Below are 27,310 nucleotides of genomic sequence, written 5' to 3'. Positions count from 1 at the left end.
CATTCACTTCAGTGAATGGGATCAGCCACGCAATGCATAAAAATGCGGATGGTGTGCGTTCGTATGCGTTGCGTTCTTAACGCATGGCCGCCCGCGTTTCATAATGTGAGCGTGGCCTAACTGCTTAGATACACTAATAGAATATGTAACAGAACTGTCTAAAAACAGGGATCTTTGTTTATTCAATTATTATTAAACTACTCAGGATGTGGACAGAGTATACAATACAATAACATTTGTAACACGTTTTTCTCCCACAGGGCTCAAAGCGCGCGTGCGTGCATGCATGCATGTGTCTCAAATCAATACAGGGTTGCAGACTGGACTGTGTTACAGAGAAAATAGTCAGATGTTAATAAACGCCAGACTTAAAAGGGAAGGTTCAGGGAGGGTGGGTAAAAAATAAAAATCAATTTCCACTTACCTGGGGCTTCCTCCAGCCCGTGGCAGGCAGGAGGTGCCCTCGCCGCCGCTCCGCAGGCTCCCGGTGGTCTCCGGTGGCTAACCTGGCCAGGCCGGCTGCCAGGTCGGGCTCTTCTGCGCTCCAAGGCCCGGAACTTCTGCGTCCCACGCCGGCGCGCTGACGTCATTGGACGTCCTCCGGGCTCTACTGCGCAGGCGCAGTAGTTCTGCGCCTGCGCAGCACAGTACCCACCCTCCCTGAACCTTCCCTTTAAAGAGACACTGAAGTCTCGTAAAAAACATCTTTTTATTTATTATAAAAAATAAATAAAATAAAAATAAAATAAAATTAAAAGTGTTTAACATGATTGTCCTATTTAAACTGCCGCATGCCTGCGGCTGTAATTATCTAAATCCCCCCTCCCTCTTCCCTGCAAAATCCATGACTTTCTTGGTCGTGGATTTTGCTACCCTGTGCGCTTCCGTGTGAGGCAGAGCTATGAGCCGCAGCTCTGCCTCTACACACATCTGTCAGCGCGTGTCTCCGCCTCTCCCCCGCCCCTCTCAGTGAAGGAAGACTGAGAGGGGCGGGGAGATTGCCCCCCCCCAGGGAGTTAGGGGGGTGTAGATAGATTACAGTGGCGGGGATGCGGCGGTTTAGTTAGGACAATCATGTTTAACACATTTTTAAAATAAAAAGATGTTTTTTACAAGACTTCAGAGTCTCTTTAACAGGTGGCTTTTCAGTTTAGACTTAAATGCTTCCTGGGATGGAGTTGTCCTGATTGGGTGTGGAAGGGAGTTCCAAAATCTAGGGGCAGCATGACAGAAGGCTCTGTCTCCAAAGGTTTTGGGGTGGACTTTGGGGGTGACAAAGTTTTTAGATCTCCTTGATCTAAGATTGTGGGAGGTAGGCGATTTATGTTCAAGTTACTAATGTTTTAGGTCAGTCAAGATTATCATATTGGTATTGATCATGCCTTCATATTGATCATATTGGCCTTGTATATTGTAATGTTGACACTCAGCAGATCATATATGCCATTGTGATTTCTTATAATGTGAGCTGTTTATTTTGACCCACACTGTCAATTTTGTTGACAGCATTGCAGTGTCATTCAGTACTAACTGCAGATGATGCAGATCTTTGTGTGGGTGGCCTGTATAGAAAACATTGCAGTAGTCCAACCGTAATGTGATGAAGGCATGAACTAGAGTTGGAAGCTCTGCTGGAGGTATGAGGTGCTTAATTTTTGCAATGTTCCTTAGGTGAAAGAAGGAATGTTTCACAACAGCTGAGATTTGATCCCTGAAGCTAAATTCCCCATCAATCAGTATACCCAGGCTGTGCAACAAGTCTGAGCTCCCTATCCAGAAATATAGCTTGGTGTCATCAGCATAGCAGTGATATGTCAGACCATGTTTTTAGATGATTTTTCTAAGTGACAGAAGAAAAAAGTGTGTACAGCAGTGCATTTAAAAAATACAATGCATGTAAATGCATTAGTGGACACACTAAAATGGGTTCCCTTTGTGAATCTGCATACAACGCAGGGCTGTGGAGTCGGAGTTGGAGTCGAGGAGTCGGGGCAATTTTGGGCACCCGGAGTCAGAGTCGTGGTTTCAGAAACTGAGGAGTCGGAGTCGCATAATTTTTGTACAAAATCCACAGCCCTGTTAAGTATTAGACTAAGGAGTCGGAGTCGGAGTCTGAGCAATTTTGGGTACCCGGAGTCGGAGTCGTGGTTTCAGAAACTGAGGAGTCGGAGTCGGAAGATTTTTGTACCGACTCCACAGCCCTAATACAACGTGCCACAAAAATGTGTTCCATGTGTTCAAGCCATAAGGTGCACAAACACTAAATCGATCGATTTATCTGGCCAAATCAATCATGGTGATTGATGCACCAACATGACAGCCTGGTCGTAGCTTCAATCAACTTCCAGACGAAATCAATTGTTATGGACGGAAAAATCCTGCTCAAAAGGAACGGAGTTGGGTGCCTAGCGATGCATCGACAGTCGGCTGAGGCACCTGCAGAGTGCTTGCAGTGGAGCGCACTCACCAGTCCACCGACACACTCCGTCCTTTCACCTTCATTCCTGCTGGTTGCCTTGTTCTCTGTACCCTGGCAGCATGTTACGAGTCTACCTACAGAAGGTGAAAAAACACAGGGAGCGCCCTGGGAGACAGATGAGTGTGCTCTGCTGTGAAAAACCTCTGAAGAAGCCTCAAGAGAGCACTTAGTGGGGAGGGGGGCCTCACACCCGCCAGTCCTCCTTTCAAGCAAGATCTCTGTCCATAACAATCCCATAATCAGAGCATCCTAAAAACAATATAAATTAATCCAAAGCTTTAATGATAACTGGACTTTTAGTAGTCTGAACGGTAGCCTGTCACAACTGCTAATTTTGAGGAATATCTGTTGCAAATAAACAAACAAACCAGGAAATGATTGTGGCAATGTGGTGGTATGTCCGATATTGCTGAAGATGCACATGACTAGAGTAGCTCACAAAAGAGGTAGTATTTGGTATCACAGAAAGAGGAACAACATGCAATAGAGAAAGAGCTGGGAACGTAAAAATAAAAGCTAAATACTTATGTTTAGGCTCTGGCTGGGAAAAATCTTTATTGAAAAAAAAATTGCAGTAATGGTTGGAGAGTAACACAAAGCCCCTTGGCAGTAATAACCTTGGCGCAGGTTCTCTGATCCTGTGCCCACACGTTCTATAGCCATCTACTCGTTTGTGACAATCATTCTCTAAACCTTACTTTGCTGCACATTGTTTTTAGACATCAAAAATGTGCCTCAGAGCTTTGAAATTATATAGGCAGAAAATATCTGACAATGGGCACACCTGTTGATTCAGAGTACAGGTAATTATGGGTCACGCAGTTTATTTATGAACGTCACCTGAGTCACCTGCTTTGACTCTGTGCCCATTAGCTGAGAGCAGGATCAACAAACTATTGTGTTACTCATCACAATAATTACAAGAGGAAATGTGACTGTTAAACAAGATGCTCCACAAACCAGTTCAGGGCTTTCCAATCTATGAGACATAATTGTTACCGGGACTTGTCCTCTCTGCAGGTGGTACATTGTGGGCTCAGTGATTTAGCTTAGCAGGCTGAAGTTTGTGTTGCTGGAAAGAGCAGCAACTTCAGAACAAAGCCATTCTAAGATAACCATAAAAGCATTGATTTTTACAGGCAGGTTGGGTCGTTCTGATCTAATCTGTCAGTTATCTATGATCCAACGAGCCGCATTGGTTGCAATTTCAATTACCGGCAAAAATTGATTAAAATTGTAATCGTACCAGACGTTGCATTTCAATCGATCCTGGTGGTAGATCAATAATTCATCAATTGCAACACGGCAGTTTGATTGATTCTCAATAGTTTCATGCCGAAGTTTATTGAAAATCAGTGTGACGTGTATGGTGGGATTCAATTCCTCTCTGATCAGAATCAGATCAGGGAGGTATTGATCTGTTTGCCACTTTGGGTGGCAAATCTAAATGTGTATGGCCACCTTAACATCTATGCAAATTTAAAAATGTAACCCTCCCTAGCGGTAAGGACGAGTCTGACTTGTCCAGCTAAAAAGTTGCTGAAACCGGTATGGACCAGGGAGTTTTGTAGCTGTTCCGCAACGCTGGCTCCATTTTTGTTTACTTCTGCAGGCTTCCCTAAGACTGATGGATGCCTGTCAGCACACTGTGGGTAGCGATCTGTGCTACCTACCCACAGTGTGCCAATAAAGAGAACCCGAGAAGGCATAAAAGAGAAAACGAGAGTCTCAAATGTTTAATAATGTAGCCGACCCAAGTTGGGTCAGAGAGCTCAGAGAAGCTCTTTTGCATAGATAACCGAAGTTTAACTCTTCCTGTCCTGGAAACAATATGAGATTCTTTTGTTTACTACCAATGATCAGATTGTCTGATCTGCAGATGAACGTCAGTTAAACAAGGTGTGTATGATGATCTGCCGATCTCATAGACTATGAATGCAATTTGCAGGAATGGATCTTTGGCAGGAACAGATCTTTTGTGTCTGTACAGCACGTTTGTGTGCAGCATCTAACAAAGATTTTTTCTAATGGGGAGTTCAGCTCCATAGAATAGAATGTGTAGAAATGCTCTCATACTACATGAAGGGTGGTAAGATTGGTCTGTGATCTTTCATTTTCCGAAGACTATAGTCTGATGTGTGTATGCACCTTTAGGCTGGAGCACACAGCATATCTCCTTTAAAGCGGATCCGAGACAGTGTTGCCAACTCATCCCTTTAATTACTGACACATATGAATTATACAGGTTTTGGGGCTAAGTAGATGCAGTTAAAGCACTGATTATGGGCAAATAGCCCCAGAACCTGTATAACTTAGATGTGTCAGTAATTAAAGGGATGAGTTGGCAACACTGATCCGAGATGAAAAACTAACTATAACAAGTAACTTATCTATATATGTTATCTAAAGTTTAGATAGATATGCTGTGTAAACTATCTGCAAACCAGGGCTGTGGAGTCGGAGCAATTTTGGGTGCCTGGAGTCGGAGAAAAAAAATGCACCAACTCCGACTCCTAATGAATTTAAACTGTAATTAAAATAGAAAATATGAGAAAATGTTCCATTTCTCAGATAATAGTCATCATAAACAATTTATATATACAGTAATAGCTGTGCTTAGTCCACATAAATGAAATAAACCAATCAAAATTAGTTACTTGTGCTGCTTCAATAAAGCAGTCCCCGTATTTTTAAAGTCAGATATACCGTATTTTTCATACTTTAAGACGCTCCGGACCATAAGACGCAACCAAGTTTAGAGAGTAAAAACAGGCACACACACACAAAAAAACTAAACTTTGTGCATCCATGGTGCAGGGGCTTCTTGTGGATCTTCTCCCACCCAAGCTGTCTATCTAAGCTATAGTAACACCCACTTACACTTATCCCACTGCCCCTCAAGCTGCAATAACCCCCACTTACACTAATCCCAATGCCCCCAACCTGCAATTACCCCACCTATACTAATCCCAATGCTCCCAAGCTGCAATTACACCCACCTATACTAATCCCACTGCCCCCCAAGCTGCAATTACCCCACCTACGCTAATCCCCACCAACAATCATTTAGCATGCATATACTGTGATGCAAAAGGGCAGAGCAGAGAGTGGAAGCTGCAGCTAGCACTGTGACAGTAGCATGGTCTCTGTTACTCACTATCATTTACTCTGTACTGGAAGCCGAAGTGAGGCATGCCTGCAGTTTCTTGAATCTGTACCCACGGCTCCAGCGCGTCTGACTCCCCACACTCAGGACACAGGATAAAAACAAGCAGCCGGCGATGACACTAGTTGCTTCGGGGACATGTGGGAACGAGAACACGGACCTACTGCAGATTGGAAGCTGCAGTAGGTCCGTATTCTCGCTTTCCCCTGCTGTACGTGGGTTTGACCAGCCTGCTTAGAGAATGAAATATGCGTTTAAAGTAATTAGATGGGCCGCTTAGAGAATGATATGCAGAAGTGTTTACCGGTAATTTAGATCGGCGCGCACACTGGAGCAGAGCGCCGTTTGATTGGGGGATCGGGCGCTTGGGTGCAGTGTCCCCCCAAAGCAACTAGTGTCAGCGCCGGCTGCATGCCTTTATCCTGTGTCCTCAGTGCGGGGAGTCAGACGCGCGGGGCTGCAGCAAGTCCTGGAAGTGTCCTTCCTTCAGCTGCAAGAACTTTCAGCGCACATGCACCGGGGTTAAAGAAACGGGGAGGATTCACCGATTGCTGTTGCCGCAGGGACACATAGGGGGACACTGGCGCCGGTCTGAATGTATTATTCGGACTATAAGACGCAGTTACTTTTTCACTTTTGGGGGAGAAAAAGTGCGTCATAGTCCGAAAAATACGGTACATATCTGATTGTGACTGTACAGTATATGATGTGTACACAGGAATCTCATATATACTAAATAACATCTATGCTGTAAGAATAAAGCCTGATGTGTAGCTGTGTCACTAATAGAGATGGTCAATGAGATGGAAATAATTCTGCGTTGATGCTGATTTATGCAAATGTACGCACTCTCTTTGCTCATGAAATCAAATAATTTGATATGTTCAAATTTGGTTTGGTGACTACGAATTAAAGGATACCTGAGACGGATAAAAAAACGTTTTATACATACCTGCGGCTTCCTCCAGCTCCCTTCAGGCCAATCAGTCCCTTGCTGTCCTCCTTCACTTCCTGGATCTTCTGCTAGGAGTCTCGGTAATTCAGCCAGTCAGCTCAGTCCGGGCACATGCCGCTTCCACAGCCAGGAGCGTTCTGCACCTGTGCAATAGTGCTGCGCAGGTGTAGTACGCTCCCGGCGGCGGAGTGTGTGCATGCTCACTACCCCCGACTGGCTCAAGTACCTGGACTCATAGCAAAAGATCCAGAAGGCGGAGGAGAACAGCAAGGGTCTGATTAGCCTGAAAGGGGCTAGAGGAAGCCCCAGGTATGTATAAAAAAAAAAAAAAAAAAAAAATTTAAAAAAAGTCATCTGTCTCAGGTTTACGTTGTTACACAGTAGTACTCTACATATGCACTCCCCACAGAGCTGCAGGGGATCCACTGAGAATGTTGTGCATATTGAACACAGAGGTGTTGTCTATCGCCCATAAACCTGGTTCAGATTGTACATGAAGAATGTGTAATAGAGGAAGAATCTCCTCATTCCCCTGCAGAGTACCTGCACATCACTCTTACATGTACCCACAGTTACATTGCCTAGGGCCTGACAGATGTTCTTTATTCCAGTCTGTACCTTTTACAAGTACTCTTACCAAGGACTAGTTTTAGTCTGAAGAGAATAAATATGGCAGTCTACATATCCTAACCTCAGTTGTCTTTTAAAATTCCTAAGCTTTGGCAGTTTAGAGACGAATTTCAGGTTACATACTTTCAACAAGATTGTAATATGCAAATTAGAGGAGTCGGAGTCGGTTGATTTTTGTACCGACTCCACAGACCTGCTGCAAGCAGCTTCAACAGTTTATGAATATTTATTCCTTTAATACAATGAGGACAGCCATGTTCTGTTTGTCACATTGTCATAGGCTTAGAGCTGGAGATGCTAGCAGTTTGCAGTTTGTAAATTCTGTCTCCTCTCCTCCTCCCTTCTCCCCTCTGCCTCTGAAATCAATGGCTAGTAACACCTCCCCCTCCCCCTGCCTAGACTGAGCTCCTATAAGCTCTTGTTACTATCTGAAAATGCCAAGGCACTGTGAAAAGCTGTGGGAGAGGCTTGTTTAGTTTATATTGAATTAGAGTATTAAAACAAAACAAAACGTATTTGGCTTGAGGTATGCCCTATAAACTATATGAAAGGAACACAATTATGCAATGAGTAAAAGTTTATCTCGGATCCACTTTAAGCCCCTTCTCAACTGCAAAATGCAGCTTACCCAAATCAGCAACTGCAGCAACACTAAGGGCCGGAACACGCTGCACTGCACTTTATAACACAGGTAGCTGTGTGTTACACACTTCTGCACGGCACCTTCATTCATTATTGTAGCACTGCTCCATTCAGCTATGCTGAGCAAGACCACTCTGCGCTGTACTCAAACTACGTGTAGCAGTGTGCTATCTATTCACTGATGTTACTGCCTACGGTATACTGAGACACACTGCTGCAATCTGATCCGGTCCTAAAGCTGGACATACACTATCACCATCACTCCATTTTTCATATTTGATCGATACCATGATCTAAATTCTGATATTACAATCAATATTATGATCAATCATTTCACGACAGACTAAAAAACAACATCACGGATTTGCCTTGCGATCAATTTTAACCCTTAATATTGACTGAAAACAAAATTGAGCAATAATTGAATAGTATATGGGCAGATTAATTGCTCTAACTAAAATGACTTGAAGCCCTTTTCCACCAGAAATCCCACAATGAAAAACAAGCATATCACGGTGGGGTGAGTAAACAGAACAATCGGCCAGTGACTGGCCAAGTCGATTTGCCAGACGGATGCATTGGAGGGCATCGGGCGCCGCTGTACACACGCTAGAGTCTTGGCAGAAGTGGTCGTTAGCCGCCTCGGCCGAGTGTAATCTAGTGTGTCTGTAGCTTAATATTTCATTTGAGGAAATAACACTTTAACCTAGCTGGAAAGCCTTGTCTGTATTTACAAGCAGCCACCCTTGCTGAGCATCTACCACAAGCACATTTACAAGAAAGCAAAAGTGAAAATAAAAATCCAACAGCAAAACGTCAACATCAATGTCTCCAATGCTGCTACATAAGCCATCTCATCAGTACTGCTACTTGCTTGGCTGATAAGGAGCTTTTGGTGCTTGTTGACCAGTGTACTGTACATTATAAAATGAAATATGATTTTTAGTCTAACTAGTAACTCAAAACGACTACATGTATAATGAAAGATTTAAAGTGATATTCCACTACTGAAAACAACAAAAGAGGATTCCCCTCAGACTATACATTACCACAAGGGATTTGGGGGGCTATAATTTGAAATGTGTTACCTGGGTTATAGTTACATTCACTGGAGGTATGATTAATTACTAAATTATTTAAAGGTTATAACTGTTAGCAAGTTTAGGCAGCTTAAAATGGACTTTTGAAATGCAGCAGCTCCACATTACCATCTTAAGTGTTAACACTGCCTTTGTAACAGTTTGCTGTGTAAATATATTTGCGCATGCAATGGGTTAATATTTATATATACTCGCCTAAAGGATTATTAGGTACACCTGTTATTTCTCATTAATGCAGTTATCTGGATAGTGTACTGGTTAAGGGCACCGCCTTTGACATGGGTTCGATTCCTGGCTAGGGTGAGTACCTATTCAGTAATGAGTTCAAGGCAAGACTAGATTACTCGTTACAGATAAGAAGCAGATTCGAGCACCATCCGTCATTCAGCTTGTTTATTTTCAAGACAACTTGTGCAGTCTATACATCAAACAGTTATCACCTGGTGTCCCATGACGGGGCTGTGCGGGATGCGGTGGAGGTGGGTGCTCAGGGCTGTAGAAAGGTCGGCGACGGCCGTTTCGCGTCCACCAGGACGCTTGGTCACGCTGCGTTCCACAAAAATGGCAAAAGCCGGCATATGACGGGGATTAGCCCCGCCCCTTCCGGCTACGCAACGGCGCCAGTGCTTGGAGTTGATTGGTTGGCCACCAGGGGAGTCGGATCTCAGTGCGCATGCGAGGCTTAGTGACGCGCAATAGGTGCGACATACAAGTCGCACAGCAGGCCAAAAATAAATATTTAAATTCTAGGTCCGCTGGTAAGGCGTAGCTAAAAAAGCCACGCCACCCTATTATGTACCCAAAGATGCCCAAATCTGCTTCTTATCTGTAACTAGTTACGATTTACTTTCTTCCTGTCACTAAAGTGAGGCACACGTCAATGGCTGATTGTTGAAACAGTGTAATAAGTGATACAGCGGGGGATCTTGGTCTCACTCCCTCCCTATCCACGGATCCATCCTGTCCCTTATAGGAGTGCCACACTCACTTTCCTTTTGTACAATCTAAGACTAGATTACTCACCATTATTATTTAGCAAAACCATTTCTTTTTTTGTAGCACACACTTTTTCACTTTCAAAACTTATCTGGAATCCCAGTTGCTGGACTCACTATGTGTTTCTTACATATATTTCTTATTTTCCCTTATTTTTCATGAAAATAAAAAATTTGTTGCTTAAGGAAAAAAAAAACAAAATGAAACAAAACCTCTATAAACCCGCTTTAGAGACATTTGTATAATTTCTGTAGACAACAGATTGCTATAAAGTGTTGTCTCCGTTTACACTGGTAACATGTGTTGAACACTGAATACCGCACATTGATTGTCCAGTTGAAGACAAAAAGCTTTTTGTCTGCAGTTCTGGAAAGTCTACAGAAGAGGGTTTCCCATTCTGGCAGGTCAATTCCCGAGCAGACAGGCCATAACTCAAGCGTGCAGAGCAGGAGCTACACAATTTCCATGCAGATGTAGAAGGGTCAGGACAACATACTCTACAGAGAGCTTTAGTCTTGCAGTAATTACACTGCATTTTCTGCCCACAGCTGAGAAAGCCTGGGCCAGATCAAACTACCCATGTTGTGGATTGTTTTGTGATGCAATGTGATGAGCTGTCTCTGAGGGCCCGTTTCCACTAGAGCGAATCCGCATGCGTTGTCTGCATGCGGATTCGCATAACCAATACAAGTGGATGAGACTGTTTCCACTTGTCAGTTTTTTGGTGCGTTTTTCTGTGCAGGATTTTTCTGCACGGTAGGGCCTGCAGAATTCGCCTGCGTGTGGAATGCAGGCGATTCGCAGGCAATGTATTTAATAGGGGAAATCGCACATGCGTTTTTTGCCGCGATTTCGCGTGCGAATTCGCACTAAAACTAATGTACATTGAGCCAGGCAGTGGCATGGTTAAAATCGCTGATAGCCTGCCTATGCGAAATCGCATGCGAAATCGCAGCAAAAATCGCATGCGGAATCGCATCCGCATGCGATTTTGTCAGCGGTGGAATCCCAGCGATTCGCACCGCACTAGTGGAAACGGGCCCTTAGAGAATGACCCGGTTACTATCAGAATTGCATTTATTTCGCCAAGCACGACTGGGTCATGCCCGGAATTGGGCTTGGCACAAGAGTACAGGGCATGTACATAGAAACATAAGGAACAGCATGGCATAGAGCCTAGTGGCATCACTTCACCTCACAAAAACATATACATAAAGTTTCTAAACACAACTGGAACCAAACAGACATACTTTTACTTTTCCCAACACATCTGTCAGGTGGATTACAAGCAGAAAGTCAAGGGCGAGGGGGGGGGTGCATGGCAGAGTTTATTGAGTTCAGTGTAATTACAGCCGAGGGGAAGAAGCTGTTTTTGTGTCTTGTGGTCTTTGTTGAGATGGACCGGTACCTCAGATACCGCCGTCCCAAGGGGAGCTGATTGAAAACCTGGTGGCCAGGGTGGGAGGGATCCTGGGCAATCTTCAGTGCTCTGGAGCGTAGTCTGGTATTGTAGAGGGAGTCAAGGGCAGGGAGTGTGTTCCCGATGATCCTTTCCGCTGACCCTCTGTAGTTTGCGTCTGTTGCCTTCGGTGGAGCCAGCATACCAGACAAGGATGGAAGAGCAGAGGACGGATTCGATGGTTGCGGTATAGAAGTTCGTCAGGAGTTTTTGTGACATGCCGAACTTCTTCAGTTGGCGGAGGAAGTAGAGCCTCTGCAGGGCTTTCCTCTGGGTGGAGACAGTGTTTGCCTTCCACTTCAGGGTGTTGGAGATGGTGGTGCCCAGGAGTCGGACACAGGGCACTTCCTGTACTGCCGTACCTCCAATGTGCAGTGGGGGTGGGGAGGAGGCATGTTTCCTAAAGTCAATGATAATCTCCACGGTTTTTGCCTTGTTGAGGACCAGCTTGTTCTCCTTGCACCAGTGGCAAATCCTGTCCACTTGCTGGCAGTATGCCTGCTCGTCGTTGTTGGAGATCAGGCCGACTATAGTGGTGTCGTCTGCAAATTTGATTACCTTGACAGAGCTTGCCGAGGATCTGCAATTGTTCGTGTACAGGGAGAACATGAATGGTGACAAGACGTAGCCTTGTGGGGCCCCCGTGTTAGTGGTCTTTGGCTGCGAGGAGGTGGAGCCCAGCTTTACCATCTGGGATCTGTTTGTGAGGAAGTCATTGATCCACAGTTGGAGTGTGGGGTGGACCCCGAGCTCGGCCAGATTCTCTTGTAGTATATGGGGGCTAATGGTGTTGAAAGCCGAGCTGAAGTCGAGGAGGAGGACCCTGGTGTATGAATTTGGTTTGTCAAGGTGGTTGTTGACAAGCTCCAGACAGATGTTTATAGCGTCGTCGGTCGACCTATTTGCCCTGTATGCAAATTGATACGGGTCTAGCTGGGTTTCTGTTTTCTGTTTGAGGAGAGGCAGGACCGCCTTTTCGAAAGTTTTCATTATGACCGATGTGAGGGCGACAGGCCTGAAATTATTGAGATCGGATGCGCCCTGCTTTTTGGGTACAGGGATGATGGTGGACCTCTTGAAGCATGCTGGTACTTTGCCACACTGTAGGGACTTGTTGAAGACGGAGGAAAGGATAGGAGCGAGCTGCTGTGCGCATGTTTTCAGGCAGGCTGGCGACACTCCATCAGGGCCTGGGGCTTTCCTGGCCTTTAGCCTCGACAGGTGGCACGCCACGTCCGACTCATTTAGGGCTGGGGGAGGCAAGTTTTGTCCTGGTGGTTCTGCGGTATGAGGTGAAGTTAGGGGGGCCTCTGGCATCGGAAGCTCCACAGGAGCGTTATTCTCCTCGAACCTGCAGTAGAAGTCACTGAGGTCTTCTGCCAGCTCAGTGCTGGGAGGTGCGCTTTGTAATTCCCATTACATGCAGTATTATACAGTGGGTTTTTAAAATTAAAGAATGCTGCAACTGAGTTCCACTATTTTGCAAAGTACCACACAGAGAAGAAAGTATTCAGAATATATCTTGCGCACACTTGAGGACACAAACCCTGGAATTAATAAGGGTCACAAGACATCACAACAATACCCTTTAGGAGGTGTAGCAGTGGCTGGATAGGGCACCACCTTTGACATGGGAGATCAGCAGGTGTATGGGCAGATCAACCAAGAGACATCTTTCTCTGATCGGAGATCTGTTGTCTGCCCAAACATCACTGGCCGATTTCTAATCAATTTCAGCATGAAATCTCTTGGGAATCGGCCTTGTGACGCCACAAATTTTAAAGTCCTTTGAAATGTTTCCATTTGTCCACATAAAGTCACATTTCCTGCTGAAATCTATGGAAAATCAATATGGGAATCGATCCCTCTGTAAACAGAGTTTGATCTGAGAGGTTGGCAATTTATTTACCTGTGGCCAACCTAAAGAAGGTGGACCACTTCCCAGCTGACATGGGATTATTACCCGATTTATTAAAAAAGTGATTTGGCCAATATCTAACCTCTGTTCAGAGCTTTAAAGGACAACTGAAGTGAGAGGGATAAGGAGGCACCCAGATGTATTTCCTTTTAAGCAATACCGGTTGCCTGGCATCCTGCTGACCTTTTGTCTCTAATACTTTTAGCCATAGACCCTGAACAAGCATACAACAGATCAGATTATTGTCCGATCTGACAAGATTAGCAGCATGCTGGTTTCCGATGTTATTCAGACACTACTGCAGACAAAAAGGACTAGCAGGGCTGCCAGGCAACTAGTATTGTTTAAAAGGAAATAAATATGGCAGCCACCATGTGCTTCTGACTACAGTTGTCCTTTAAAGTATCTGTAAAACGGTAATAAGCAGGTCTAATGCAAACCTCTAGAGGCATATTTACAGGTCGAGAGTCCAAAACATGCATGCTTGGATAAACAAACCTGTTTAGTTCAATAGTCCTGGAAGAAGGGGTCAGACTATCCTGTTGCTCACATCAGGTAGAGAAGAAGCCAAATTGTATAAGATGTCAAACCTGGCCAAATCAAATTCATGGCAGGTGATATCAGTCCCAAGACTATTGACAGAGAAAGCCCGGGCTCCTTAAAAATCCTCTGCACACACTGACCTTCCAAGGTATAGGGATTGGGAAGCTCTATCAAAGGCTGAGGAACATAGTCAAAACCATCAAGAGACATCAGATGCCAGTGTCATATCCGTACAAGTATAAATATTTGCAATACTGAACAAACGAGAAGGTTTATAATGTAGTTGCACAAGGCACCAAAGGAAAGGAAGGAGGAGGGGGAGTTAGTTTGGTGTACAGTTCGGGGAACTTGAAGAGGATCTCCAGACTCCTAGAAAATCCATCATACATATTTTGACTACTCTCTAAATAGGTGTACCTTAGGCTCCACTCACACTTGTAATGGCAAAACGCAATGATTTTGCATTGAGGTTTTCCACGATTTCACCACTACTGTGCTTTGCGATTATCATTCCAGTAAATGGAAATTCCAACACAATTGCTTGGAAATGCGTGCAACAATGTTTGCAATCGGCAGAAATCGCAATCCCACTACAGTGGGAGTAATCCCATAGGATTACATGCGCTACAGCGAAACACTGCCGGAAAGCGGAGCCTTAAATAATGAATAACTTACAGTTTACTTCGTTTAAGATGTAGTCAAAGCCGGTTTGACGATTTTAGAACTGCTGGGGGCCAGTAATGGTTACTAGGGGTTTTAAGGTCAGTGGGAGGCAAAGGAGAAGGCTAAGGTTCAGGGTGTCGTATAAGTTAGTTGAGGGTCTAGGCTTCGCTCACACTATTCTAGAGTGGCAGGTCCATTTGCCATTCTATAAGATGAATGGTAATGAATCCACTGTCCTAACAGAAAAAAAATAAGGAGACGTGTGTGAATGGGCCCATATTTTCCTACAAGTCCATTGGTTTGCTGCCTTTCACAAAAAGAAGTAGTCCAGTAGTGCATCTAGTGTGAACACACAGGGTCAGTTTCATAAGACAGGGGAGAAAAAAAAAAAAAGAAAAAAGAAGGCCGTTCTTGGATCGTAAACGGATGGGAACGGATTCAATGTTAACCTATGGATCCGTTCACATCCATCCATTAAAACAGATCCGCTCTGCACGATCCGCTGAACAGACTGCAAGTTTCCTACTGCACCAATTTTTCCGAACCACTGAGCCCAACGGAACGGAAACAGAAGTTGAAGCGTTGCATTTGGGGCAATGAGAAAACGGAACGTTATTCACACTAGTGAAGAAACAGACCGTTCGGAGACCACAATCCTGCCCCAGCCTACTATTTGTTGCACCACACAACTAAATCCATCAAAAAAAAAAAAAAAAAAAAAAAAAAAAACTCCCCAAGCACTTAATACAAGCTGCATGAATCCTCATAGCATGCCACTGGAAATTAATAACCCTCCTACTATTCCTGAATGGCTCACTGAAATACACATGATTAAGCTTATGGAATCTATGACACATGCCATCCATGATACCGAAGAATCATATAACCAAACGTGAATCCACTGGCACATATAGTGGGATGCGAAGGTTTGGGCAACCTTGTTAATAGTTATGATTTCCCTGTATAAATCGTTGGTTACAATAAAAAAAAAAAAAAAAAAGTTAAATATATCATATAGGAGACAAACACAGTGATATGAGAAGTGAAATGAAGTTTATTGGATTTACAGAAAGTGTGCAATAATTGTTTAAACAAAATTAGGCAGGTGCATAAATTTGGGCACCACAAAAAAGAAATGAAATCAATATTAACCACTTCCCGACCGCCTAACGCACAGGGGCGGCCGGGAAGTGGAGCCCTTAAGGACCAGCTCACCCACAGAGGCGGCGGTCCTTGTAAGGGCATGGGCGGAGCGATCGCGTCATCCGTGACGCGATCCTCCGCCGGCGCCTGTCACCGCTCGCCCGCCGCAACATCCCGCCGGCTATACGGAAGCGCCGGCGGGATGTTAACCCCGCGATCGCCGCATACAAAGTGTATAATACACTTTGTAATGTTTACAAAGTGTACTATACAGGCTGCCTCCTGCCCTGGTGGTCCCAGTGTCCGAGGGACCACCAGGGCAGGCTGCAGCCACCCTATGTCGCACCCAAGCACACTGATTTCTCCCCCCATGCCCCAGATCGCCCACAGCACCCCTCAGACCCCCCCTGCCCACCCCCCAGACCCCTGTTTGCACCCAATCACCCCCCTAATCACCCATCACTCCCTGTCACTATCGGTCAACGCTATTTTTTTTATCCCCCCCCCCCTGCCCACTGCCCCCTCCTGATCACCCCCCCACCCCTCAGATTCTCCCCAGACCCCCCCCCCCCCCCGTGTACTGTATGCATCTATCCCCCCTGATCACCTGTCAATCACCCCCTGTCACTGCCACCCATCAATCAGCACCTAACCTGCCCCTTGCGGGCAATCTGATCACCCACCCACACCAATAGTTCGCCCGCAGATCTGACATCAGATCACCACCCAAACGCAGTGTTTACATCTATTCTCTCCTCTAAACACCCACTAATTACCCATCAATCACCCCCTACCACCACCTGTCACTGTTACTGTGACAAAAAATAAAATCTTCTATGAACTCACCGTACTACTAACGGAATACCTTGGGGCGTCTTCTTTCTAAAATGGGGTCATTTGTGGGGTTCCTATACTGTCCTGGCATTTTAGGGGCCCTAAACCGTGAGGAGTAGTCTTGAAACGAAATTTCTCAAAATGACCTGTGAAATCCTAAAGGTACTCATTGGACTTTGGGCCCCTTAGCGCAGTTAGGGTGCAAAAAAGTGCCACACATGTGGTATCGCCGTACTAGTATAATGTGTTTTGGGGTGTATTTTTACACATACCCATGCTGGGTGGGAGAAAGATCTCTGTAAATGGACAATTGTGTGTAAAAAAAAATTTAAAAAATTGTCATTTACAGAGATATTTCTCCCACCCAGCATGGGTATGTGTAAAAATACACCCTAAAACACATTATACTACTTCTCCTGAGTACGGCAATACCACATGTGTGGCACTTTTTTGCAGCCTAACTGCGCTAAGGGGCCCAAAGTCCAATGAGCACCTTAAGGCTACATGGGTGCTTACAAATTAGCACCCCCCAAAATGCGAGGACAGTAAACACACCCCACAAATGACCCCATTTTGGAAAGTAGACACTTCAAGGTATTCAGAGAGGGGCATGGTGAGTCCATGGCAGATTTCATTTTTTTTTGTCGCAAGTTAGAAGAAATGGAAACTTTTTTTTTTTCACAAAGTGTCATTTTCCGCTTACTTGTGACAAAAATTAATATCTTCTATGAACTCACTATGCCTCTCAGTGAATACATTGGGATGTCTTCTTTCCAAAATGGGGTCATTTGGGGGGTATTTATACTATCCTGGAATTCTAGCCCCTCATGAAACATGACAGGGGGTCAGAAAAGTCATAGATGCTTGAAAATGGGAAAATTCACTTTTTGCACCATAGTTTGTAAACGCTATAACTTTTACCCAAACCAATATACACTGAATGGGTTTTTTTTTAATCAAAAACATGTTTGTCCACATTTTTCGCGCTGCATGTATACAGAAATTTTACTTTATTTGAAAAATGTCAGCACAGAAAGTTAAAAAAATCTTTTTTTTGCTAAAATTCATGTCTTTTTTGATGAATATAATAAAAAGTAAAAATCGCAGGAGCAATCAAATAGCACCAAAAGAAAGCTTTATTAGTGACAAGAAAAGGAGCCAAAATTCATTTAGGTGGTAGGTTGTATGAGCGAGCAATAAACCGTCAAAGCTGCAGTGGTCTGAATGGAAAAAAAGTGGCCGGTCCTTAAGGGGGGTAAAGCCCACGGTCCTCAAGTGGTTAAGTAGATCCTCCTTTTGCAGAAATTACAGACTCTAAACGCTTCCTGTAGGTTCCAGTGAGAGTCTGGATTCAGATTGAAGGTATTTTGGACCATTCCTCTTTACAAAACATCTCTAGTTCATTCAGGTTTGATGGCTTCCGAGCATGGACAGCTCTCTTTAACTCTCCCCACAGATTTTCAATTATATTCAGGCCTCGGGACTGAGATGGCCATTCCAGAACATTGTATTTGTTCCTCTGCATGAATGCCTTAGTGGATTTTGAGCAGTGTTTAAGATTGTTGTCTTGTTCAAAGATCCAGCCCCGGCACAGCTTCAGCTTTGTTGTCACCGATTCCTGGACACTGGTCTCCAGAATCTGCTGATACTGAGTGGAATCCATGCGTCCCTCAACTTTGACAAGATTCCCAGTCCCTGCACTGGCCACACAGCATGATGGAATCACCACCATATTTTACTGTAGGTAGCCGGTGTTTTTCTTGGAATGCTGTGTTTTTCCTCCATGCATAATGCCCCTTGTTATGCCCAAATAACTCAATTTTAATTTCATCAGTCCACAGCACCTTATTCCAAAATGAAGCTCGGTTGTCCAAATGCTTTAGCATACCTCAAGCGTCTCTGTTTGTGCTGTGAGAGAAAAGGCTTCCTATGTATCCTCTCGCATATAGCATCTCTCCAAATTTATGCACCTGCCAAATTTTATTTAAAAACAATTATTGCACACTTTCTGTAAATCCAATAAACTTCAGTTCACTTCTCAAATATCACTGTGTATGTCTCCTATATGATATATTTAACTGACATTTTTTATCGTAACTAACAATTTATACGGGAAAATCATGACGATTAACAAGATTGCCCAAACTTTCGCATCCCACTGTATTTACCAAATCGGATGAATATAAAAACCGCTATGGCCTCTACCTAAGGAGACCACACACTACTCCCCTGACGTTCACACATCTATAGGACTTTATTGAGACTTATTGGAACTGTAAGGAATGGGACGCTTGGGCTCGGCGTGGCCCACTGGGTTAGCAGGGCACTTTCTCACTCTATCTAGTCACTCGTGCCAACCCCTACTCTTTCTCCTCTTCTTCGTCTCCTTCCTCTCTAAATCTTCCCTCTACTCTTACTTACTTCATTATTCTTAAAACAGGGCAAAACTGTCAACCACATTCCCTTTCTCATGGTTTTGAAACTGTACCACTATTAATGACGACTCCTCATTCCATTACTACCTACTTACTATCATTCACCAAGCCACTAATCCTCCATTCATTTTTTCATGAGTCCCTGGTGGAATGATCCCCCTGGGCCCCGGGGCTCCTCTACTTACTCACATGATTGTAACTAAGGGTTGGGATCCAATCCCACCTCTTGACCATCTAACCGATGAATGGGCTGCCCCCCCCCCAGTCTAAGCACTCACTTTACCCATTGAGCCAGAGTCATTCTAAGCATATTAGGCGCTGGCTTGCCAAATCATATTTGCAATACTGTTATATATCTGGATGTACTCTGCCCTATGCTCACAAGACCTTGTTTAAAACATCTATCCATTTTTCAGTGCCTCGGTTTTAATCACCATTGTATGTGATGATAATTGCCTTGTTATCTTTCCACGTTTTTTGATTTTCGGTTTTGAAAGAAGTTGAAAAAAACCTTTAAATAAAGAATCTTAAAAAAAAAAAAAAAAAAAAAAAAAAAAAAAAAAACCACCGTTCTAAACAGAACGATCCACTGGCAGGAACAAAGTGGCAACGGAGTGAAAACAGATCCGATTGACCGGTGATCAGATCCATTATCATGGATCCGTTTGCCACTTCGACACAAGTGTGAACCGGGCCTAATGATCCTGGCTGCCTGTAGAGCGCGCCTTAAGTGGCTGCAACCATGAAGCACTTTTGAGTCTGCCAGTAGAAATGCGCAATATAAATGTTATGGGTCTTGTCTAGAATACTGGGGTCACGCAGTTTACCCTAGGAGAGAGATACCCACATCACCGGGTGACAGGACAACAGCACTCAGCAGTGAATGTGACACATATACTGTACAATAAACCTATGACACCAGCTTATATCCTGGTCCATGCCCCTGTAGTGGAAAATAGGCTGTCATCTATAGCACAATGTCAAAACAGCACATCAGACCTTGTTTTACTTGGTCTGCAACACAACAGTTTGCAAAATCAAAAAAAAACAAAACTTTATTTTAAGCAGCCTGAACACTGTACTCAAATTTAAGGAGGAAATATCTGGTGAAAGGAAACTTTTCAAGGGTAAAACACCGCAGCTAACAGTAAAAGCACTGTTATATGAAACACAAATCTTATTTCTGTAAGAAGCTTGTGATTCAGCTAAAGCCACAAGAATGTGAACCCATTCTAGGAACAAAACAAAGACCAATACGTGGTGAGAATGTCTGCCACCCTGGAAGCCTGCAGTACTTGGCACCCTAATTATACTTCACCATGTACATGAAATCTGATCTCCACTGTAAGAACAGCATTTCAAATTTCAACGGCTCTGCAATGAATCTGTGTTTGTTCAAAGCAAAGAAGCTGCTTTATAACTGAGCAGAGATGACTGGAAAGCAGAAAAACTTACAGACCATCTGTACCATTCTAGCCCCCAAATAACCAGTACAGCTAGTTTAGATAATTGGCAGTCATCAGGCTAAAAGGCACAATCGTTTATCATTAGTCACATGCACAAATGCCTTAAACCAGCAACTAAAACAAGCAAAGAAATGGGAAGTATGTTCACAGGCTAGAGGCTGTAACTGTGCAGTCTAATGGGACACAAATAAAAGGCTTTCAGACTTGAGACTGCCTCATTTCACAATACATGTGGCATCCTAGAGAAGAATAGCAAGGACTTTGCCCTTCAGTTAACTGCCCCAAATCTGGCTATTCTCCAGGGACAGAGTGTTACTGGACAGGGTTGTCACAAGGGCTAGAACACACAAGCAGACCTGTGGCCAACCTTTCGGGCAAACATTGCATTCAATTTCCTGGCAACTGATTGGTCGGGGATGCCAAGCCAAGGTAAACATGTACAAGCTTTCTTCCATCCAAGCTTATGTGCCCTGCAGGCTTCTATTACATGATAATGGTCAACTGCCACATGTGCACGACTGACCAATATTTACTGACATCCGATTGGTCAACAAATAAAAAAGCAAAAAATGTATTGGTCGTTTCGAATCCACCTACAAAGGCACTAGTATGGTAGAGGTAACCAAGCGGGAAACCTCATAGGGAACAGTTCTCCAATCACAGCACCTTCTATAACTTGAAGCATTGTGATTGGGCGAATAGTGTAGTTGTAGTTATTACTACAACGCAACTGAAACCTAAAAGTTCGAGTAGATGCTGTCATTGGAGAACTGTTGAAACAGCAGCAAATCATGAGGTTTCCTGCTGGGTTCCCTCAACCATACTAGCACCCCTGCAAAATAATCAATTTCTCAATCTAAACAATACAATCATCGTGCTGGATTGGAAGTAAATATTTCCTTGCTTCCTAGGTCTAACCAACCAGTGCATATACAGAAAGGAGGGGGCTGAAGGCAATCAGTACCCCCTTTAGGGGTGTTATTGGAAGGCCAAACGAAACACACCAACTGTAAACATTAATGAAACCTTGGTTACAACTCTGTTTATAAGCATTCAAATAAAAAAAGGCACTGGTCTACTTGAAGTGACCTAGCGGGAAACCTCATAGGGAAAGTCCACTAACGTGATTGGGTGGACAGAACTCTCTTGAACTATAAGGGCTGTTTCACATTGGAAAAACAGCAATCACAATTGCGATTTTGCCACAATTTTTCACGATTGTTCCCCAAACAGTATTTGCAGCACTTTTGCAATTGCTGCAATGTGCCTGCTCTAATAGGGAGACACTGCCCTAGCAAAGTTGCCAATCAGCAATGCAGATTCACCCGCAGTGTGAAAAACAACAAAAACTAATGGCCCATTTCAGTGATCAGATAAATGTGATCGGAAATAACATGCCGTAATACACTGATTATTTCACCATCATCTAACCAATCTGTACTTCCTACCCATCACAACAATAAAAACTATTATTATCCTGATGTATGAAATCTCCATTGAACTATCGCTTTAAGAATCATTCACAGTCGATTGGCTGAAAATAAATTCAGTTGATGATTACAATCCAATCTCAATTATCTAATCTTTCGAACGATTCTTCACAAAAAAAAAATTGGACCATTAGTGGCTACCTTTAGGGCTGGTTCAGACGGACATTTGGAGGAGTCGCGTTCGTGCTTTCAGCAGCGTTCACGTTTTTTTCCCCCTAGGGGAACATTACCCGTCGCGGTTAACCGCCCCTGGAAGCTACATGTAGCTTCGAGGGGCTCCTTGAACGGCAGGGAAAAATCAGGACCCGAACGCAACGTTCGTGTAAACGCGCGTGAAAGCTTGGTGCAAACACTCCCATTCACTTGAATGGGAGCGTTTAACGCCAAGCCCTGAACGCTGGCGGTAAACGCTCCACAAGCGTCCGTCTGAACCAGCCCTTAGGTTCTGGATTGGTTGTGGTAATATGCTCCCACTATATAGCCAATTACAAGGTTTCCAGTTGCTGATGGTGCTTTAATTAGAGAACTGTTCCCTATGAGGTTTCTGTTAGGTCACTTCAAGTAGACTAGCACCTAAAAAAGTACAATAAAAAAAAGTCATCTGTATATCTGTCATATAACACAATATACATATTTCACATGTCACTGAAAGATTCCACAGGTCTATTCCAACAGTTAATATTTCACAAAACAGTTGGCATACCAAGAGGTACAAACATCCTTAGCAGCAGGTCAACAACAATAATGGTTAGTTGGAAAGTCTCCATGCTGTATGCAGTCACATGACACATAATCCACAAAGTGTGATGCTGGCCATAGCCTATAGCAACTACAGTATAGCACAGCTATCATGCAAACTTCATTCAACTGATGAAAACTGGCATTTCTCATGTAATCCAATGGGAGCCACTAGAATGAGGCTTGTTTCAAAGCAAACCTGGAAACGAAAGGAGCTGAAATGACGCTATAAATAGGCGCTGCCACCACCCCCACCGATTCATTAGCTCCACAAGGCAGTGTATGGAGGAGAAGCTGCCTCCAGTCGTCCCCTGGGCGCTGCCATTGCCCCAGAGGTGCACACACAGGAGCGCACAGCCTGCTGCTGCTAGCCGGTGACCTCTCACCTAATAAGCAAGCTGCTGATGTAGATGAAGCCGGCTGCTCCTCAGGACAGCTTCAGTGACGGCCGCCTGTGAATGAATGAAAGGTGACGCAGTCCTTCCTGCCAGAGAAGCCTTCCAGAGTCTCCCCTTCCTGCGCTGCCTCCAGAGTGCCAGCGTACAGCAGCCAGTCAGTGTGCCGCGGCGCTGGAAGATTCAAGACCTGAGGACTAGGTCTGTGTATTCCACGGCTGGAGGAGGCGGCTCTGGTGGCGCCTGACGACATCAGTCCGGCCCACTTGTGCAGAGCTCGAAAATTACGCCCCCTTCCTTGCCTGCACCAGCATAGCTGCAGAGGGGGCGGGGCCATAGCAGCTTTCACGTCACTCGTGCTGCACAAGTGTCCAGAAAGTTGTTGCAGGCTTGATTGCGATGGTACCATAGCTGTCTGTCTACATCATCGACAAGAAGAATATAAATTAATATTGCATTCTTTGAGATGGATAAATCTTACCCATTAGCCAGCGTGGCAAGAAGTCATCAGAGCCGCCACAGCCATATGTACAACACAATAAACTGCTGGCCCGGATAAGCACCAAAGTCAGACCTAACCCAATTCAGTTTGAATTACAGATACTGAACATGCATTAATCGATGTCCACTGGATGTGTCCAAATGATAGATCCCTCTCATAGGAATTTGATCAGAGAGGGATCTATTCTTGCCACACACTGCCAATATTTTTTTAATAGATTTCAGCGTGAAATGTATTTTTTGTTTGGAAAACAAAGGGGTTCTGTGGGTCGAAAGATTTTTTTAAATACATTTTTCGTTGAAATATACTAAAAACCATGGGGAGTGCGTGGCAAGAATCGATCCCTCTCTGATCAGATTCCGATCTTGCATTGTCCCTGTGGTCTCAGAGCTGGCTAGCAACCCCCACCCAGGTCTCATCCCATGGTAAAAGTGGTCCCACTGGGCTCCTGCAGAGTACTTGCTGCAGCCAAGTGAACTCACCTGTCCATTTGGCGTGCTTCCTTCCTGTATACTTACATCTTCATCCCCCGACACCCGCTCTCCATAACCTGCATATTCTACATGAATACACCATGCCGGTGGCTTACAGAGAACAGGCACCAAGAAAATATAAACAGAAGGACATAGGAGGGAGTGCCGGTACAATTAGCTGCCAAACAGAGTGTCTGTACAGTGATCATTCTAATAATGCTTGCAAGTTGCAGCGGCATCACTAGGGCCATGTTGATTGCAAAGGATGTCACCATCACAAGGGGTTACACCTAATGCACACCCACGAGCAGAGCGTGCTGAAGAGTTAGCTAATCTGTCTTGCTGATATGTTCCTTCTTTCACCTTAGCACATCCAGTTTCCATGGCTTCCCTGTCTCTGCTGCCACTACCTCTCGACATGTGACATCACAGCCAGGGAGTAACAGTAGCAGTGATAATGGGGAAACACCAGGAGGCTTGGGCACACTGTTGGAAGATAGAGTGTCAGCAGCATGGCCGGATATTCAGGCAAGGCCACATAGGCCATGGCCTAGGGCACCAGGAAAGCAAGGGGCGGGCAGTGGGCAGCAGTAGCACTTAGCCTGCTACACATAGTTTGCACACAGCAGTTGGCGGCTACCAACAGCTGGATCTGGCAATCGGGGGATGAAGGGCAGTGAACAGGCACTTACAGTGATCTCTGAGCTGCCTGTAACTCACTGAATATGCCATTCCCCAAGGAGCGTACAATCTAATCCCTGCCATCATGTCACTAACTGCGCTCAGAGGATTTTTTTATTTAATCCCAGCCATCACTTCACTAACTGTCCTCAGTGGATCTTACAATCTAATCCCCGCTGAGTTGGGGGGGGGGGGGGGGGGGGTAGGATGCTGTCGGACCAGGAGCAGCTGGTGATAGTGGCCTTGGGCGGTAAAAAGTACAAATCCGACCCTGGTCGGCAGGGGAAGTGAGTGGCAAGATTAGATCATCAGAGATACAGTGATGTGAAAAACTATTTGCCCCCTTCCTGATTTCTTATTCTTTTGCATGTTTGTGTTTCTGCTCATCAACAACCGTTAACTATTAGTCAAAGATAACATAATTGAACACAAAATGCAGTTTTAAATGATGGTTTTTATTATTTAGTGAGAAAAAAAAATCAAAATCTACATGGCCCTGTGTGAAAAAGTGATTGCCCCCCTTGTTAAAAAAATAGCCTAACTGTGGTTTATCACACCTGAGTTCAATTTCTGTAGTCACCCCCAGGCCTGATTACTGCCACACCTGTTTCAATCAAGAAATCACTTAAATAGGAGCTATCTGACACAGAGAAGTAGACCAAAAGCACCTCAAAAGCTAGACATCATGCCAAGATCCAAAGAAATTCAGGAACAAATGAGAACAAAAGTAATTGAGATCCATCAGTCTGGTAAAGGTTATAAAGCCATTTCTAAAGCTTTGGGACTCCAGCGAACCACAGTGAGAGCCATTATCCACAAATGGCAAAAACATGGAACAGTGATGAACCTTCCCAGGAGTGGCCGGCCAACCAAAATTACCCCAAGAGCGCAGAGAAAACTCATCTGAGACGCCACAAAACACCCTAAAACAACATCTAAAGAACTGCAGGTCTCACTTGCCTCAATTAAGGTCAGTGTTCACGACTCTATCATAAAAAAGAGACTGGGCAAAAACGGCCTGCATGGCAGATATCCAAGGCGCAAACCACTTTTAAGCAAAAAGAACATTAAGGCTCGTCTCAATTTTGCTAAAAAACATGTCAATGATTGCCAAGAGTTTTGGGAAAATACCTTGTGGACCGACGAGACAAAAGTTTTTGGAAGGTGTGTGTCCCGTTACATCTGGCGTAGAAGTAACACAGCATTTCAGCAAAAGAACATCATGCCAACAGTAAAATATGGTGGTGGTAGTGTGATGGTCTGGGGTTGTTTTGCTGCTTCAGGACCTGGAAGGCTTGCTGTGATAGATGGAACCATGAATTCTACTGTCTACCAACAAAATCCTGAAGGAGAATGTCCAGCCATCTGTTCGTCAACTCAAGCTGAAGCGATCTTGGGTGCTGCAGCAGGACAATGACCCAAAAAACACCAGCAAATCCACCTCTGAATGGCTGAAGAAAAACAAAATGAAGACTTTGGAGTGGCCTAGTCAAAGTCCTGACCTGAATCTGTAATGAATAGCGGAGATGCTGCCGCGCGGTCAAGCGGCAGGGCGGCTATCTCCGCGTTCCAGCCGGCGGCCTCTGCCGCGCAGCAACATGTCACTGGTTCGCCTGGTCCTTCTAGTGCACACAGATGGAGAGCTACGCGCGCGCGCGCCAGGCGACAGGACGTTTATGCTAGCAGAAGGGGAATCAGCTGATCATGCCGATCAGCTGATCCCAGCTAGGCTCCGGATTGGCTGAGTGGCTGGGGCGGCGCTGCGGAGCGCTGTAGGTATATATAGGACTTTCCTGGTAGTTGCAAGTTGTCTGCCGTTGCGAATGCTTATGTGTGAGCACTCAGACCTCAGTCAGATCTTACGGTGTGTTAGAACCAGCCGGAGCTGGGAATTCACACTTAGTCAGATTCCGTTAATAGCCTCTATTGTATTATTGTATTGTGTATGTAATAGACTAGTTCCCAGGTGTTGAGACCAAGGACCTCACACCTAAGACTAGGAGATTGCTGTTTTGCTACTGTTATCTACTAGACTAGTTCCCAGGTGTTGAGACCAAGGACCTCACACCTAAGACTAGGAGATTGCTGTTTTGCTACTGTTATCTACTAGACTAGTTCCCAGGTGTTGAGACCAAGGACCTCACACCTAAGACTAGGAGTTTGCTATTTTGCTATTGTTTATTCTAGACTAGTTCCCAGGTGTTGAGACCAAGGACCTCACACCTAAGACTAGGATTGAGAGATACTGTTACCCGTTATGATCTCTGGCTTTCCTGACCACTCTCCTGCTTACTGATTCGGTACCTTTGCCTATCTGCCTACTTGTTACCGACTTTGCCTGTACCCGGATACCGAATCAGTCTCCTGTCTCTGTACTTTGTCTGCCCGTGTGTTGCCGACCTGGCCTGTCTGACCCATCTGGCTGTCACTCATTCCTTGGGTGATCAGCCTTACTGTACTACTCGTGACACTAACTCAATCTAGGTGTCCATTAGCTGCAAGGGCTACCTGCTCCTCAGGAAGACCATCTTGCAGTTCAGTCAGTGGTCTCTACCCCTTAGGAGTCCACTGGCTGCAGTACAGTCTGATTCCCAGTCCAGCA

At 44.7% G+C, this 27,310-nt stretch overlaps 1 protein-coding gene across 1 annotated transcript in view; it reads right to left on the bottom strand.

The window, feature by feature from the left end:
- LPIN2 (lipin 2) overlaps nt 1–23,301 on the bottom strand; it is a 127,980-nt gene extending 104,679 nt beyond the window's left edge. Inside the window, exon 1 of the mRNA XM_068237220.1 lies at nt 23,044–23,301. The gene's annotated coding sequence lies outside the window, so the exon portion shown is untranslated. The remainder of the gene's footprint in view (nt 1–23,043) is intronic.
- Between the last annotated feature and the right edge of the window lie 4,009 nt (nt 23,302–27,310).

This window comes from Hyperolius riggenbachi, chromosome 5 (assembly GCF_040937935.1).
Source record: "Hyperolius riggenbachi isolate aHypRig1 chromosome 5, aHypRig1.pri, whole genome shotgun sequence".
Taxonomy (NCBI): Eukaryota; Metazoa; Chordata; class Amphibia; order Anura; family Hyperoliidae; genus Hyperolius; species Hyperolius riggenbachi.
Note: the sequence above shows the minus strand (reverse complement) of the source record. Positions and strands in the feature narration are given on the sequence as shown.